The sequence below is a fragment of the Tachyglossus aculeatus genome, chromosome 6 (genome assembly GCF_015852505.1).
Source record: "Tachyglossus aculeatus isolate mTacAcu1 chromosome 6, mTacAcu1.pri, whole genome shotgun sequence".
Lineage (NCBI taxonomy): Eukaryota > Metazoa > Chordata > Mammalia > Monotremata > Tachyglossidae > Tachyglossus > Tachyglossus aculeatus.
The window spans coordinates 16,354,608-16,369,757 of record NC_052071.1 but is presented as its reverse complement, the minus strand read 5'-3'; positions in this window follow the sequence as shown (position 1 = coordinate 16,369,757).

The following is a 15,150-nucleotide window of genomic DNA, read 5'->3' as shown; positions in this document are numbered from 1 at the left end:
CACTCAACTGCAGGGGCGGAGGAAGAGGTTGACTTCAGTGGAGAGGGCAGAGTCACTTTAGTATCCAGGGTGGGGAGGGATGGCTGGGAATATAGATGGTGTGTGATATCTATTTCTCTATGTGGAGATTGAAAGAGGGAAGCGGCATGGCCTCGGGCAAAAAGCAAGGACCTGGATTCCAACCCCAGCTCCCCCATTTGCCCACTGTGTGACCTAGGCCAAGTCAATTCCCTTCTCTGTTCCTCAGTTCCCTTTTCTGAAAAATGGGAATTCGGTACCTGTTCTCTCCTAATTAGACTGTGTGCCCCATGTGGATGTTGTTGGGTAGGGAGACCGTCTTTATATGTTGCCAACTTGTACTTCCCAAGCGCTTAGTACAGTGCTCTGCACACAGTAAACGCTCAATAAATACAGTTGAATGAACGATTATCTTGTATCTATCCCATCACTTGGTACAGTACTATGACCTAGAATTAAGTGCTTAAAAACCACGATTATCATTACTACTACTACAACGTGGGTCTGGCAGAGCAGACCCAGGGGCCAGAGAGGACAGAATTTGGGGTACGGCTGTCAAGTTTGGAGACTGTGGTTCAATGATGATGATGATGATGATTGTGGTATTTTTTAAGTGCTCACTTTGTGCAAGGCACTGTACTTAGCACTGGGATAGATGCTAGCAAATCGGGTTGGACACGGTCCCTGTCCCAGGTGGGACTCACGGTCTCAATCCCCATTTTACAGATGAGGTAACCGAGGCACAGAGAATTCAAGTGACTTGCCCAAGGTCACACAGCAGACAAGTGGCAGAGCCAGAATTAGAACCCATGACCTACTGATTCCTAGGCCCGTGCTATATCCTCTAGAGAAAGAGCAGTGTCAGAACATGACCAAATATAACTTTTAAACTCTCTTATGTAGCCCTCATCTGTAAAATGGGGATTAAGACTGTGAGCCCCACGTGGGACAACCTGATCACCTTTTATCCCCCCAGAGCTTAGAACAGTGTTTTGCATATAGTAAGCGCTTAACAAATACCATCATTATTATTATTATTATTATTGTTAAGTAACAAGTAGTAATGTTATTTATTAAGCACTTACTTTGTGCTTAGCACTGTCCTGAAGGAGCAGACTGTCCTAATGGATAAAGCATGGGCCTAGCAGTCAGACGGGCCTGGGTTCTAATCCCGACTCCCCCACTTGCCTGCTGTGTGACCTTGGGCAAGTCACTTCGCATCTTTGTGCCTCTCTGAAAAATGGGGATTAAGACTGTGAGCCCCATGAGGGACAGGGACTGTATCCAACCTGATTAGCTTGTATCTACCCCAGCACTTAGTACGGTGCCTGGCAAATAGTAAACACTTAACAAATGCCATTTAAAAAAAAGAAAAAAAAAGCACTTAGCGTTTGGGACAAGGTCATTACTGAAATTCTTGGTAGACATTCCTGGTGATGTTTCTCGGACACCTCGTCTGGGCTAAATACCTCCGGTCTGCGATCATATCCCTTTCTCGGGAGACATGTGGCCGGCCAATGAGCATTTCCTACAAGCAAGAAACTTTTGCTGAGGGCATTGGTTTTATTCAACATCAGCTCCCAGCGACTTTTTAAGGTGGAATGGGTAAGTCCTAGGACCTACCCCGTTCACGGCATAATTAATCGAGTTCCCATCCAAAGATTAAGTGTTAGACCTCGGATTTTCCTTTCTTTTTTTTTCCCTTTGCATTGATTTCTCATCTGTGGGTGCTTTTTCCTCCTTTGGCTTTCACAATGCAGTGTCTCCTGAGCCCCTCCCACTCTAATAATGATAATAACAATAATAATTATGTTGGTATCTGTTAAGCGCTTACTATGTGCCAAGCACTGTTTTAAGCACTGGGTGTAGATACAAGGTAATCAAGGTTGTCCCACAAGGGGCTCACAGTCTTAATCTCCATTTTACAGATGTGGGAACTGAGGCACAGAGAAGTTAAGTGACTTGCCCAAAGTCACACAGCTGACAGGTGGTGGAGCTGGGATTTTTTTTACGATGGCATTTATTAAGCGCTTCCTATGTGCAAAGCACTGTTCTAAGCGTTGGGGAGGTTACAAGGTGATCAGGTTGTCCCACGGGGGGCTCGCAGTCTTATTCCCCATTTTACAGATGAGGCAACTGAGGCCCAGAGAAGTTAAGTGACTTGCCCAAAGTCACACAGCTGACAATTGGCGGAGCCAGGATTTGAACCCATGACCACTGACTCCAAGCCTGTGCTCTTTCCACTGAGTCATGCTGCTTCTGACTTAATAATAATCAGTGTACTAGTTGTTAAGCACTTACTATGTGTCAGGCACTGTTCTAAGCACAGGGGGAGATAGAAGATCATCAGGTCAGACTCAGCCCCTGTCCCCCACAGGACTCATAACCTAGGTAATGGGCTTGTTTTCTCCCTGCTGGGAGTCTTTCTTCCTTTGCTTCTGTCACCTCTCCAGTTCTCTGCCGATCTTCAGTGTCAGAGACAGGCTTTCTGTTCCTCCCTCACTCGCCCCGTTCGTCCCAGTTCATAGAGCATCACTGACTGACTGCAGTCAGACCGCTGTATTCATCAAGCACCAACTGTGTGCAGAGAACTGTACTGCGGGCATCGGAGACCATAGTAGAGTTAGAAGATATGAATCCTGCCCTCTGGGAGCTGGCAATGAAATAGGGCCAGCTGATAATAATAATAATAATAATGGTATTTATTAAGCACTTACTATGTGCAAAGCACTTTTCTAAGCACTGGGGAGGTTACAAGGTGATCAAGTTGTCCCACAGGGGGCTCACAGTCTTAATCCCCATTTTACAGATGAGGTAAGTGAGGCCCAGAGAAGTGAAGTGACTTGCCCAAAGTCACACAGCTGACAATTGGTGGAGCTGGGGTTTGAACCCATGACCTCTGACTCCAAAGCCTGTGCTCCTTCCACTGAGCCATGCTGCTTCTCATGACACATGACACATACACATGACACATACACATGACACATGGTATTTAGGAGACACAATCTTGATCCTTTCGTTGTTTGGGGCTGGCAGGTCCTCCGGCAGGAAGGTCAGGGGGCCGCTGAGGCCAAAAGGAGCCCGTTAGCTGCCCCAGTCACTAGTGGTGGCCAGAGCTGGGGCCAGGGGGATTGGCCTACTTGCCCTCCTCCCTCCCTCTAGCTCTGCTACGGAATTTCCTACGGTCAGGGGAAGCCGGGTACTAATCCCAGCTCTGCTACTCACCGGCTCTGTGGCCTCGGGTAAGTCCGAGGGAAGCAGTAGGGTGTAGTGGATGGGGCACTGGTGTGGGAGTCAGAAGGTCATGGATTCTCATCCCAACTCCACCACTTGTCTGCTGTGTGACCTGGGGCAAGTCACTTCACTTCTCTGGGCCTCAGTGACCTCATCTGGAAAATGGGGAATGAAACTGTGAGCCCCACGTGAGGTTGGGACTGTGCCCAACTCAATTTGCTTGTATCCAAACCAGCGCTTTGTACAGAGCCTGGTACATAGTGAGTGCTTGCTTAACGAATACCATCATCAGGCGAGCTGTTCAATGCCAGATAGTTTGGGTCACATGAATGGTCCTCAACCCAAAGCCATCCTCTCCCAGGGCACGGGTTGAAGTGCCCCTCTCGGCCCTTGGCTCATTGCCACGTTTGGTGGGGCAGGACAGATGTCAAAAATGGTGAACACCCTTGTGCCAGGCCCCAAGAAGAATTGGGTCTCTGACAGACCCAGTTTTCTTTTTTCTTTTTATGGTCTTTGTTAAGCGCTTACTTTGTGCCAGGTACTGTACTAAGCGCTGGGGTTGATGCAGGCTAATCCAGAAGGACACAGTCCCTGTCCCACATGAGGCTCCCGGTCTTCACCCCCATTTTACAGGTGAGGTAACTGAGGCCCAGAGAAGTGAAGTGACTTGCCCAGTGTCCTACAGCAGATACGCAGCAGAGCCGGGATTAGAACCCAGGTCCTCTGACTCTCAGGCCCAGGCTCTACCCACTAGGCCGTGCCACTGCTCCTCAGTTGAGCCCTGATGGTGTGGTGGAGGGCCCTTTTGGTGGTTTGCATTTTGCCCAGTCTGTTTCGAAGCATCTGCGGCCATACCTGCGTATTAACTGAAAGCCAAAGCAGCTGTAGGCAGGCTTGGGTCGTGATGAAGGTCCCTGAGGAGGAGGAGAAGTCACGGTGGAGCCTTCCTCTCTCCTCCCCTGCACCCCCTTTCTGTCCCGCCGCTCCATCCCTCCTCTCCACTGTGCTGTTTCTCTACCTTCCCTCCCACTCCCCTGCTCCACCTCTCCCAGTTTCCCTGTTTCCCCTGGTCCCCAACACACACACACACACACACACACACACACACACACACACACACACACACACACACACACACACACACACACACACACACACACACACACACACACACACACATATATATCCACACCAGGCAGGACTGGCCCTCCCTCTCATCGCCCGCCCCGTCAGTCCCCATCTGTTCTCCCGCCGGGGCGTCTGGGACGAGCCAACTCGCCGTCAGGGAATGGAGGGCAGTAAGGGGCCAGGAGGATGGGAATCTATCTGTCTGTTGTTTAGTGGACTCTCCCGAGCGCTTAGTACAGGGCTCTGCACACAGTAAGCACTCAATAAATGCAGGTGAATGAATGAATGAAGGTGTACGCCGTTCTCGGTGGGGCGGAGGGACCGAAGCCAAGTCAGCAGATGAGAAGGCAGGCTGACCCCAGAGCGGAAGGCGAGGGGCTTCCTTTGTGGTCGGGGCGGGGGGGGGGAGTGTTTTGCACTTGGATTTGTGACCTTTGGGCGCTTGAAATTCGCCCCAACCCCAACCCCACAGCACTTATGTACGTATCTTTGAATCACATATTATAAATCACTCATTTATTCATAGTATTTGTAGTATTTGTTGGGAGCTTAATATGTGCCAAGCACTGGGGTAGATAGGCCAGATACCGTCCCTGTCCCACGTGGGGCTCACGGTCTTTATCCCCCATTTTACAGATGAGGTGATTGAGGCACAGAGAAGTGAAGTGACTTGCCCAAGTCCCACAGCCGACAAGTGGCGTAGCCGGGATTAGAACCCATGTCCTCTGACTTCCAAGCCCAGGCTCTTGCCACGAGGCCTTGCTGCTTCTCTAATATCCATCTCCCCCTCTAGGCTGTAAGCTCGTTGTGGGCAGGGAACTTGTCTGCTAATTGTGCTGTATTGTGCTCTCCCAACCGCTTACTACAGTACTCTCCACACAGTAAGTTTTCAGTAAATACAACTGATTACAACTGATGAGAAGCAGCGTGGCTCAGTGGAAAGAGCACGGGCTTTGGAGTCAGAGGTCAGTGGTTCAAATCCCGGCTCCGCCAACTGTCAGCTGTGTGACTTTGGGCAAGTCACTTAACTTCTCTGTGCCTCAGTTACCTCATCTGTAAAATGGAGATTAAGACTGTGAGCCCCCTGTGGGACACCCTGATCACCTTGTAACCTCCCCAGCGCTTAGAACAATGCTTTGCACATAGTAAGCACTTTATAAATGCCATCATTATTATTTATTATTATTATTAATTGATCCTTTTCGGGCAAAGCCGAGACAGAGACGGACCGGGGCGGGATGGAGCTGGTGCGGGGGTGGTGCTGTGGTAACTTGGGCAGTACCACTTACCTGCCCCTCCGCCCACTAGACTGGAAGCTTGATGTGAGCCCACTGTTGGGTAGGGACAGTCTCTATATGTTGCCAACTTGTACTTCCCAAGCGCTTAGTACAGTGTTCTACACACAGTAAGCGCTCAATAAATACGATTGATTGATTGAATGCCTCTCCCAACTCTGTTGGATTATACTCTCCCAAAGCGTCTACTATATCGCTCTGCAAACAGCAAGCACCTAGTAAATACCATTTACTGATTAAGGATGAAGGGATTTAGGAAGCAAAGGGGACATTTCAGAAAGGGAAAAAGAACCCAGGAATTCTGTCATCCAGTGCAGTGCAGTGTGCTTTGGAGCAGTTTGCAGGTGTGGAGAGGTGAGCGATAGGTCCGGAGCACAGCAAACAAAGGAATTTCGTATGACTCTTCCATAGAGTTTTCCTTGTTTGTTTTTTATGGTATTTGTTCAATGCTGGTTATGTGCCAGGCACTGTATACTGAGTGCTGCGATAGAGACAAACTAATCAGGTTGGACACCATCCGTATCCAACACGGGACCAACAGTCTTAATCCCCATTTTACAGATGAGGAAACTGAGGCCCCGAGAAGTGAAGTGACTTGCCCAAGGTCACACAGCAGACAAGCAGCAGGACCAGGATTAGAACTCAGGTTCTAATGTGACGCCGAGGACCCTGCCCTTCCCACTAGGCCACGCTGCTTTTGGAACGAATCCTAATTCGTACCATGTAAGTCCCTGGCACAAGTACAGTTGTGATCCAGTTCTCCAAGAACGTGACCCCGCTGGCCCGCAGGGTATATTTCTCTCTCCAGTTCAACGCTCCTCATGCTTGATGACAGAAAAGAATCATCTAATAATGGCAGCATGATTCACCGTGGAATTCGGAAGGGGCCTATTTTTAAACCGTTAGCGTTTTTTCTACTTAAACTAATGCACCCCATGTAGGGGGGCGTGAAATCACGGTCACATGACTCACTAAAGCTACCTAACGTGAACAAGAATGGTAAATCTCCTAAGGAAGAGAAGCAACAGACACATAAGAATGGATAAAGCAACACACACACACAGAACCAGCGTAAGAGACCAGGATTACTTTTAGACTGTGAGCCCACTGTTGGGTAGGGACTGTCTCTATATGTTGCCAATTGTACTTCCCAAGCACTTAGTACAGTGCTCTGCACACAGTAAGCGCTCAATAAATACGATTGATGATGACTACAATATATAGAACCAGAGGAAAAGGACACTGTGGGGTGTTGAGCAGAGTTTCAGCCTCCTCAGGGCTCCTTGAGGACAACCACAGTCCAATCTAGTAGCACGCTTTCACTTCATCATCAATGGTATTTACCGAGCGTCTACTGTGTGCAGAGCACTGTACTAAGCACTTGGGAGAATAAATCATAACAGAATTGGCAAACACGTTCCACTTGCCCAGAGTGGGTAGTGATATATTCTGGGCAAGGACTGAACAAGTTCATTGGATTTGCTTTGCCACATGAAAATACCTAGAGTGCAAAGAAGACTGCTACACATTCCTATGAGCTGTATATGCTTAACCAGTCGATCAATCGGTCAGTCATTTTTATTGAGCAATTACTGTGTGCAGAGCACTGTACTAAGCATTTGGGAGAGTACAATATAACAATATAACAGATTCATTCCCTTCCCACAACGAGTTTACAGCCTAGGGGAAGCATAGAATTCACTGAAGGTGAGCCAAGGACTAGAACAATTGGTCTTTGTTCCACTTAACCAATACTGTGGCTCACGGGATGAGGTCTGAAATGAGTTTCGGTCAAGACTGGCTCATTGCCTTTTTGTGTGTCCATAAATCCAGTGGAAAAATCTGCACCTTTCTGCAAAACAGCTGGTTGAACAGATCCATGAAGTTGGGCTACTCAATTTTGGCCTGCTCACCCTATTTTATGGAAGGAATTTTATGGCCTAGTGGATAGAGCATAGGCCTGAGAGTCAGAAAGACCTGAGTTCTAATCCCAGCTCCATCACTTGTCTGCTGTGTGACCTTGGGAAAGTTACTTAAGTTCTCACTGCATTAGTTACTTCATCTGTAAAATGGTTATTAAGACCGTGAGCCTCACCTGGGATGTGAACTGTGTCCAACCTGATCAGCTTGTATCTACCTCGGCACTAATACAGCGCCTGACACATAGTAAAGGCTTTGCAAATGCCATAAATAAATTTATATCTTTCATAGGTGGTTGGATTATAATATCTACAGTGGGCTCCTCCTCTCTGGTGGATTTTCCAAAAATCTACATTGCCCAGCTGTTATTTTTGAAGGTCTTTATTGTGTTTGTTCAACAGTCAACACATTAATCCGGAGGCGTCCTTTCAATTAAGAAATGATCGTATCCTTCACGTGACTCCATTCTTAACAACCCCGTAAAAATAACCAGCCCCCTCCCCCCCACACCACACACATACACATACTCCCGTTGACTATAATGATTGCAGTTTGGGAGAGGATAAAATTCCAGAGTGACCATGAGCAGTGTCCTAAGGCAGTCCGGAAGCCAGAGTGAATTAAAACACCTGGAATCATTTCCTTTCTATGGGTTGTAGGGTGACACTCCTTAGCTTGAACCTCTCTTATGATTTGATCCTAGAATTCACACCTTATAATATTATTATTGCAATATTTAAGCCTGTCCTATGGGCCAAGCAGTGGGGGTAGATGCAGTACAATCAGCTCAGACACAATTCCTGTCCTACACGGGGCTCGCAGACTTCAACAGGAAGGGAGAACGGGTTTCTCATCCTCATTTGACAGAGGAGGAAACTGAGGCACAGAGAAGTTTAAATGAGTCGACCAAGGTGGTACAGCAGAAAAGTGGCAGAGCCAGGATTAGAATCCAAGTCTCCTGCCTCCCGGGACAGTGCTCATTCTATGGAGCCACACACTTTTCTCTCGTGGCACTACCTTGGTTCCTTTCTTAGGGTGTATGCTAATCCTCTGAAATTACAAATCAGAACTTTCAGTGAAATACAGAACTGGATCAGTTAATTGGCTATCAAGGTAACTGGTGAGGTTTTCTGCTCTGCCGTAAAACAATTTATCTAAGGTTTGCAAATGCCATAAAACAATTTATACCTTTCATAGGTGGTTGGATTATAATATCTACAGTGGGCTTCTCGTCTCTGGTGGATTATCTGTGCCTCAGTTTCCTCTTCTGTCAAATGAGGATGAGAAACCTGTTCTCCCTTCCTTCCGAAGTCTGTGAGCCCCGTTTAGGACAGGAATTGTGTCTGAGCTGATTGTACTGCATCTACCCCCACTGCTTGGCCCATAGGACAGGCTTAAGTCAAACAATTTGTCTAAGGTTTTCTCCCTTAGACAAAGAACATCAACAAATTTTTTAAAACCCAACAAAAAATGTGTCGCTAACGCTGTACATTGCAGTCTCACTCCTTCCTCTCATGCGTTGCTAACAGATTCGAGGAAGTTTATGTGGATGTTCCATGTTGGCTTTCACTTCCTCCTCTGTCATGTTAACCACAGAGCTTACTTAAAGTAGTGCCGAGAAACCTACCCATGAACCAGGCTCAGTTCCTCTGAAATGTTTTTAATTTCTTCATCAAATTTGGACCTGAAGCTGTGTTATTGACTTTCTGTTACTGGAGCAAGATCTTCTCTGCCTCCCTTTTCTTCTGATCTTTCCCAAGTTGAAGAAATATTGTTTGAAATGAGGTTAGTAAGAGGAAAGCTAAGCCACTGGCCTTAGGTGCCATGGATCTGGGTGTTTTCTTATTGTGCCAGCGCCTGTTGTGTGTAAAGCACTTGGTACGTAAAAGAAGTACACTGATAGTAGGATAACTGGGAAGCAGCATGCCAAGTGATAGAGCCCATGCCCGGGAGTCATAAGGATCTGGGTTCTAATCCCAGTTCTGCCACTTGTCTGCGGTGTGATTTTGGGGAAGTCACTTCAGTTCTCTTTGCCTCAGTTACCTCATATGTAAAATGGGGATTAAGACGGAGCCCCATGTGGGACACGGACTGTGTCCAACTTAATTAGCTCATATTTATCCTAGCGCTTAATACAGTGCCTGGAGATGTGACTTTTGGAAGAGCTTTCAAGATGGAAGAAGCAGTGCTATGAGGATGTGAAGGGTGAAGGAGCTCCAAGCAAAAGGAAGGGGGTGAGAATGAGGCCCAGTGAGTCAGTTCCTTGAGGGGAATGAAATATATAATAATAATAATAATAATAATAGCATTTATTAAGCGCTTACTGTGTGCTTACACTGTTGTAAGCGCTGGGGAGGTTACAAGGTGATCAGGTTGTCCCGTGGGGGGCTCCCAGGCTTCATTCCCATTTTACAGATGAGGGAACTGAGGCCTAGAGAAGTGAAGTGACTTGCCCAAAGTCACAGCTGGCAGTTGGCAGAGCCAGGATTTGAACCCATGACTTTGGACTCCAAAGCCCAGGCTCTTTCCACTGAGCCACGCTGCTTCTCTATATATGAGCTCGGCGGCAGTGAGAGACGAGTGAGGACAGTGTAATCCAGTGGACAGAGCACGGGCCCAGGAATCAGAGGACTCATGTCTGTTGTGTGACCTCGGACAAGTCATTTAACTTCCCTGTGCCTCAGTTATCTCATCTTTAAAATGGGGATTAAGATTGTGAGCCCCGTGTGGGACAGGGACTGTGCCCAACCTGATTAGCCTATATCTACCCCAGTGCTTAGAACAGCACCTGGCACATAGTAAGTGTTTAAATACCCCAATTATTATTATCATTATTATTATTAGTGGGAAGAGAACTGATTGAGTCCTTTATAGCCAAAGTGAGGCGTTTCTGCATGATATGGGGAAGGATGGGCAACAATTGAAATTTTTTTGAGGAGTGAGGAGATAGAGTTAGGACCTTGGTGAAGCATAAGGGACATAGAAGAGCAGCATGGCCTAGTGGGTAGAGTGCGGGCCTGGGAATCAAAAGGACCTGAGTTCTAATTCCTGCTCCACCACTTGCCTGCTGTATGACCTTGGGCAAGTCATGTAACTTCTCTGGGCCTCAATGACCTCATCTGTAAAATGGGGATTCAATACCCATTCTCTCTTCCCCTGTACTGTGAGCCCCATGTAGGACAAGGACTGTGTCTGACTTGATTATCTTTTATCTACTGAAGTGCTTAGCTGCGTGGCTTAGTGGGAAGAGCACGGGCTTGGGAGTCAGAGGTCGTGGGTTCCAATCCCGGCTCCGCCACTTGTCAGCTGTGTGACTTTGGGCAAGTCACTTTACTTCTCTGGGCCTCAGTTACCTCCTCTGTAAAGTGGGGATTAAGACTGTGAGCCCCACATGGGACAACCTGATTACCTTGTATCTACCCCAGCGCTTAGAACAGTGCTCAGCACATAGTAAGCACTTAAATACCATCATTATTATTACACTGCTTGGCACGTAGTAAGCGCTTAACAATATCACAATTGCAATCCTATATTATTAACCATAAAGAAGAGAGGAAAGCTGAAAATACATATTAAAAACAGACAGCTGTCAGGGGTCCAAACAGTTCTTGAATGTTTGAGTAAGAGCGCAGGCTTTCCCAGCTCCGGCCCGGGGTCATGCATTCTGGAGACTGCGTTGGAGCCTGTCGAGTGCCCAGCAAGGGAGATGCTCAGTACATAGTACCGGGCAGCACTGTGGAAGAAGGAGTAGCAAGCCTAGAGCGTTGACCAAGGTGGGTCTCGTGACACTGTTTTCTAGCAAATCCAGAACGGCTGGCTCAGCAAATCCCAAACTGCAGGCGTAAATAGTAATGAGTCATAATAATTGTGGCATCCGTTAAGCGCTTACTATGTGTCAGGCACTGTACTAAGGGCTGGGGCGAATAGAAGCAAATCAGGTTGGACGCAGTCCCTGTCCCACATATGGCTCACAGTCGATGGCACATGGTAAGCGCTTAGCAAGTACCATAAAGAAAAAACCACGTATGTGTCACTGGTTCTTCGACATTTCCTTACTCTGCCTGTCTTGTGCTCCTTCTATTACTCTGCTGATACCACTTCCTTCAAAATAAACAAGGCTGTTCAATGTCAACGGAGAAGCAGAGAGTTGCTCCATCTCTCTGTTTCCCCATCTACTTTTTAACCTTATCTGCAACCCCTCTCTTTCCTTCCTTGGCTGGATTGCTTAACCTTTGTTTTTTAATACGGACAACTTTATCAATTCCTTTCCCTGCTTTGGATTCGTGTGTGAGTGTGTGTATGTATGTGTGTGTGTGTGTGTGTGTTGTGTAGTTCATTATAACACATTTATATCTGACCATTTATTTTCAGCACATGATAAACGGTGTCTGGGGAAACAAAAGTTGGGATTTTCCAGCCCATGTTCTCCTTGTCTCCCATAAAAGTAGTTAGGCAGGGCTTTCTTTTCTGGTCATCCCCAAGAATATATGTGCCTTAAGCATGGATGTTTCCGCTTCGCCCCAACTTTACATCATAACATCCTTGGTTCAGGAGACTGAGAAACAGTAGTTCAGGAAAAACTGAAATTTTTCAGGTTTCCCATAAAAGGTGGGCTTTCTTTCAAAAGCATCACCAAGAGTGTGCACAACCTCATCTCTCGGCCAAACTACTCTTTCTTAACATACTATATGTAATCAACAATCAGTCATATTTATTGAGTGCTTACCATGTGCAGAACACCGTATTAAGCTCTTTGAAGAGTACCATACTACAGGGTTGGGAGACACATTCCCTCCCGACAAGGAACGGCGTGGACTAGTGGAAAGAGCAGAGGGCTGGAAGTCAGAGGACCTGGGTTCTAATCCCTGCTCTGCCAGTTGCTTCCTGGGTGACCTTGGTCAAGTCACTGAACTTCTCTGTGGTTCAGTTTCCTCAACTGTAACATGGGGTTTCAATACCCGTTCTCCTTCCCACTTGGACTGCGAGCCCCATGTGGAACAGGGACTGTGTCCGACCCCAGCACTTACAACAGTGCTTGACACAGACTAAGCACTTAACAAATAGCATGGAAAAAAAGAGTTTGTAATGCTAGTAGAAACCAGGCACCCATACACAGGGAAGAGTAAGCATAAACTGTTGAAGTATAGTAATATTTTCCTAGCAGTTTTTAACTCTTCCAAGCCTGTTAAACATCTCCTGTCAGAGCATTATGCTTTCAGGCTCTATCAGGGCTTCCGTAAGCCTGGGAACTCCCCCTCTTCAGTCCATACTTTGCTTCTCAGATCCTCTTTCTCCAAAGTCAGGCTGCACGCATCTCCTCACTCCTCAGAAGGTTCCCCATTTCCCTCCGCATCAGTCAGAAGCTCCACACCAGTCGTTTTAAGGCACTCACAACAGTTGTCTAATTACCAACTCTATTCTCCCTGACAAAGCTCCCCTTTCCTCTAAGGTCGCATCTCCTCCAAGAGGCCCTCCCCAATTAAGCTCTCTTTTCCCCCTGCCTCCCTCTGCCTTCTTTATCATCCAAAGTCCTTTGAACCTACGTTCTTTGGGCATTTGATATTCACCCCCACCCTCAACGCCACACCGCTTACATACATATCTTTAAATGATATATTCTAAATTACTTATATTAATGTCTGTCTCCCCCTCTAGATTGTAAGCTCACTGTGAGCAGTGAATGTGTCTGCTGACTGTTGTATTGTACAGTCCCTAGTGCTTAGTATAGTACTCTGCACATAATAAGTACTCAATAAAAAGCGTTGATTGATTCCTCCATTCTCCCTCCCCTCTGACTGCTTATGCACTTGGTTGTATTCCCCTTAAGCGCTCTGACACTCACCCCAGCCCCACAGCACTTCTGAAAATACCTTATATTCTACTTTATCCCCCACTCTGTAATTTATTCTAATGTCCACCTCCCCCAATAAACCGCCTCCCTGTGGGCAGGTGTCACATCTACCAACTCTATTAAATTGTACTTTCCCAACCACTTAATGCTCTGCTCACAGTAAGCGCTCAATAAATATCACTGATTGATTCCCCCACTAGCTGCCAGCTGCTTTCTTCATTCCCCTCTAGCTAACCTACTCACTACACTCTGTTCTCCCAACGGGAATTCTCTCCCATTTCCTGTTGAACCAAACTACACCTCTCCCCATCTTCAAAGACCTTCTGAGATCTCATGTCTTCCCCAAACCCTTTCTCTTCCCAATAAATTTACCTCAAACTTGTATCCTCTAAGTCTCTCTTCAATACTTTCACACCACCACTTAAGCACTTAACTACTTTCCCCCTACCACTTAAGTAACAATAATAATAATTGTGGAATTTGTTAAACACTTACTATGTGTCAGGCACTGTACTAAGCGCTGGGGTGGATACAAGCAATTCGGGTTGACCACAGTGCCTGTCCCATGTAGGGCTCATTCTCAATCCCCGTTTTACAGATGAGGTAACTGAGGCCCAGAAGTGAAGTCACTTGCCCAAGGTCAAGTGGCAGAGCCGGGATTAAAACCCATGACCTTCTGCCCCCCAGGCCGTGCTCTATCCACTACACCGTACTGCTTTTCAAGTATACATCCTATATACTCTATTACCCAGTCTTACCTGTCATAGACTTTACTGAATGCCATTCTCCTACCCCTCTCCCACTGGGTACCATGTCTACTGATCTATTTTACTCTCCCAAGTACTTAAGGCAGAGCTCTGCACCCAGTAGACGCTCAATAAATAGTATGGATTGACTGACTGATTCAAACATTTCTATAACGCAGCATGACTCTTGACACTGACAGGTGACTGCAGTCTCTTCCAGACTGTAAGCTCGTTGCACTCTCCCAACCACTTAGTACAGTGCTCTGCACACAGTAAGCGCTTAATAAATACGATTGAATGAATGAATGAATTGACATCGGGTCAGGCTCCAATTTCAGCAAATTGCCCTTTCAAATTTATTTTAATTTACTTGCTTGGAGCTAGTTACCTTTTGACCCCAACCTGCAAATGTATGCAAAACTATGTGTAAACATTTTGCCCTATCAGCCCTGATCTTTTTTCAACAGAACTGAAGCAACGTTTGACTTTAGAGCAAATTTCAATTTCCGGCTGCTAAACCCACCCAAGGTACACCCACACAAAACCAAATCAATTGGCAAATCAGTGGCATTTATTGAGCGCTTACTGATGCAGGATGAAAAAGAAGAAATAAAATATAACAGAATATGTTTTAAAAGCTCTGTTGGCACATCACGTGGACAAACACCCTACAACGAATCAATCAATCAATCAATCATATTTATTGAGCGTTTACTGTGTGCAGAGCACTGTACTAAGCGCTTGGGAAGTACAAGTTGGCAACATATAGAGACGGTCCCTACCCAACAGTGGGCTCACAGTCTAGCTAGAATGGGACATGAGGGATTGCCATGATGAAATAAAACTGGAGAACGGATTATTTTGGTGATGGGGGTGGTTTTGACATACACCGCTACCATTTTAGAGGGAGAGAATCTGGTCTGGGATGTTAAATGTTTGAGCAAGGAGTCAGACCTGG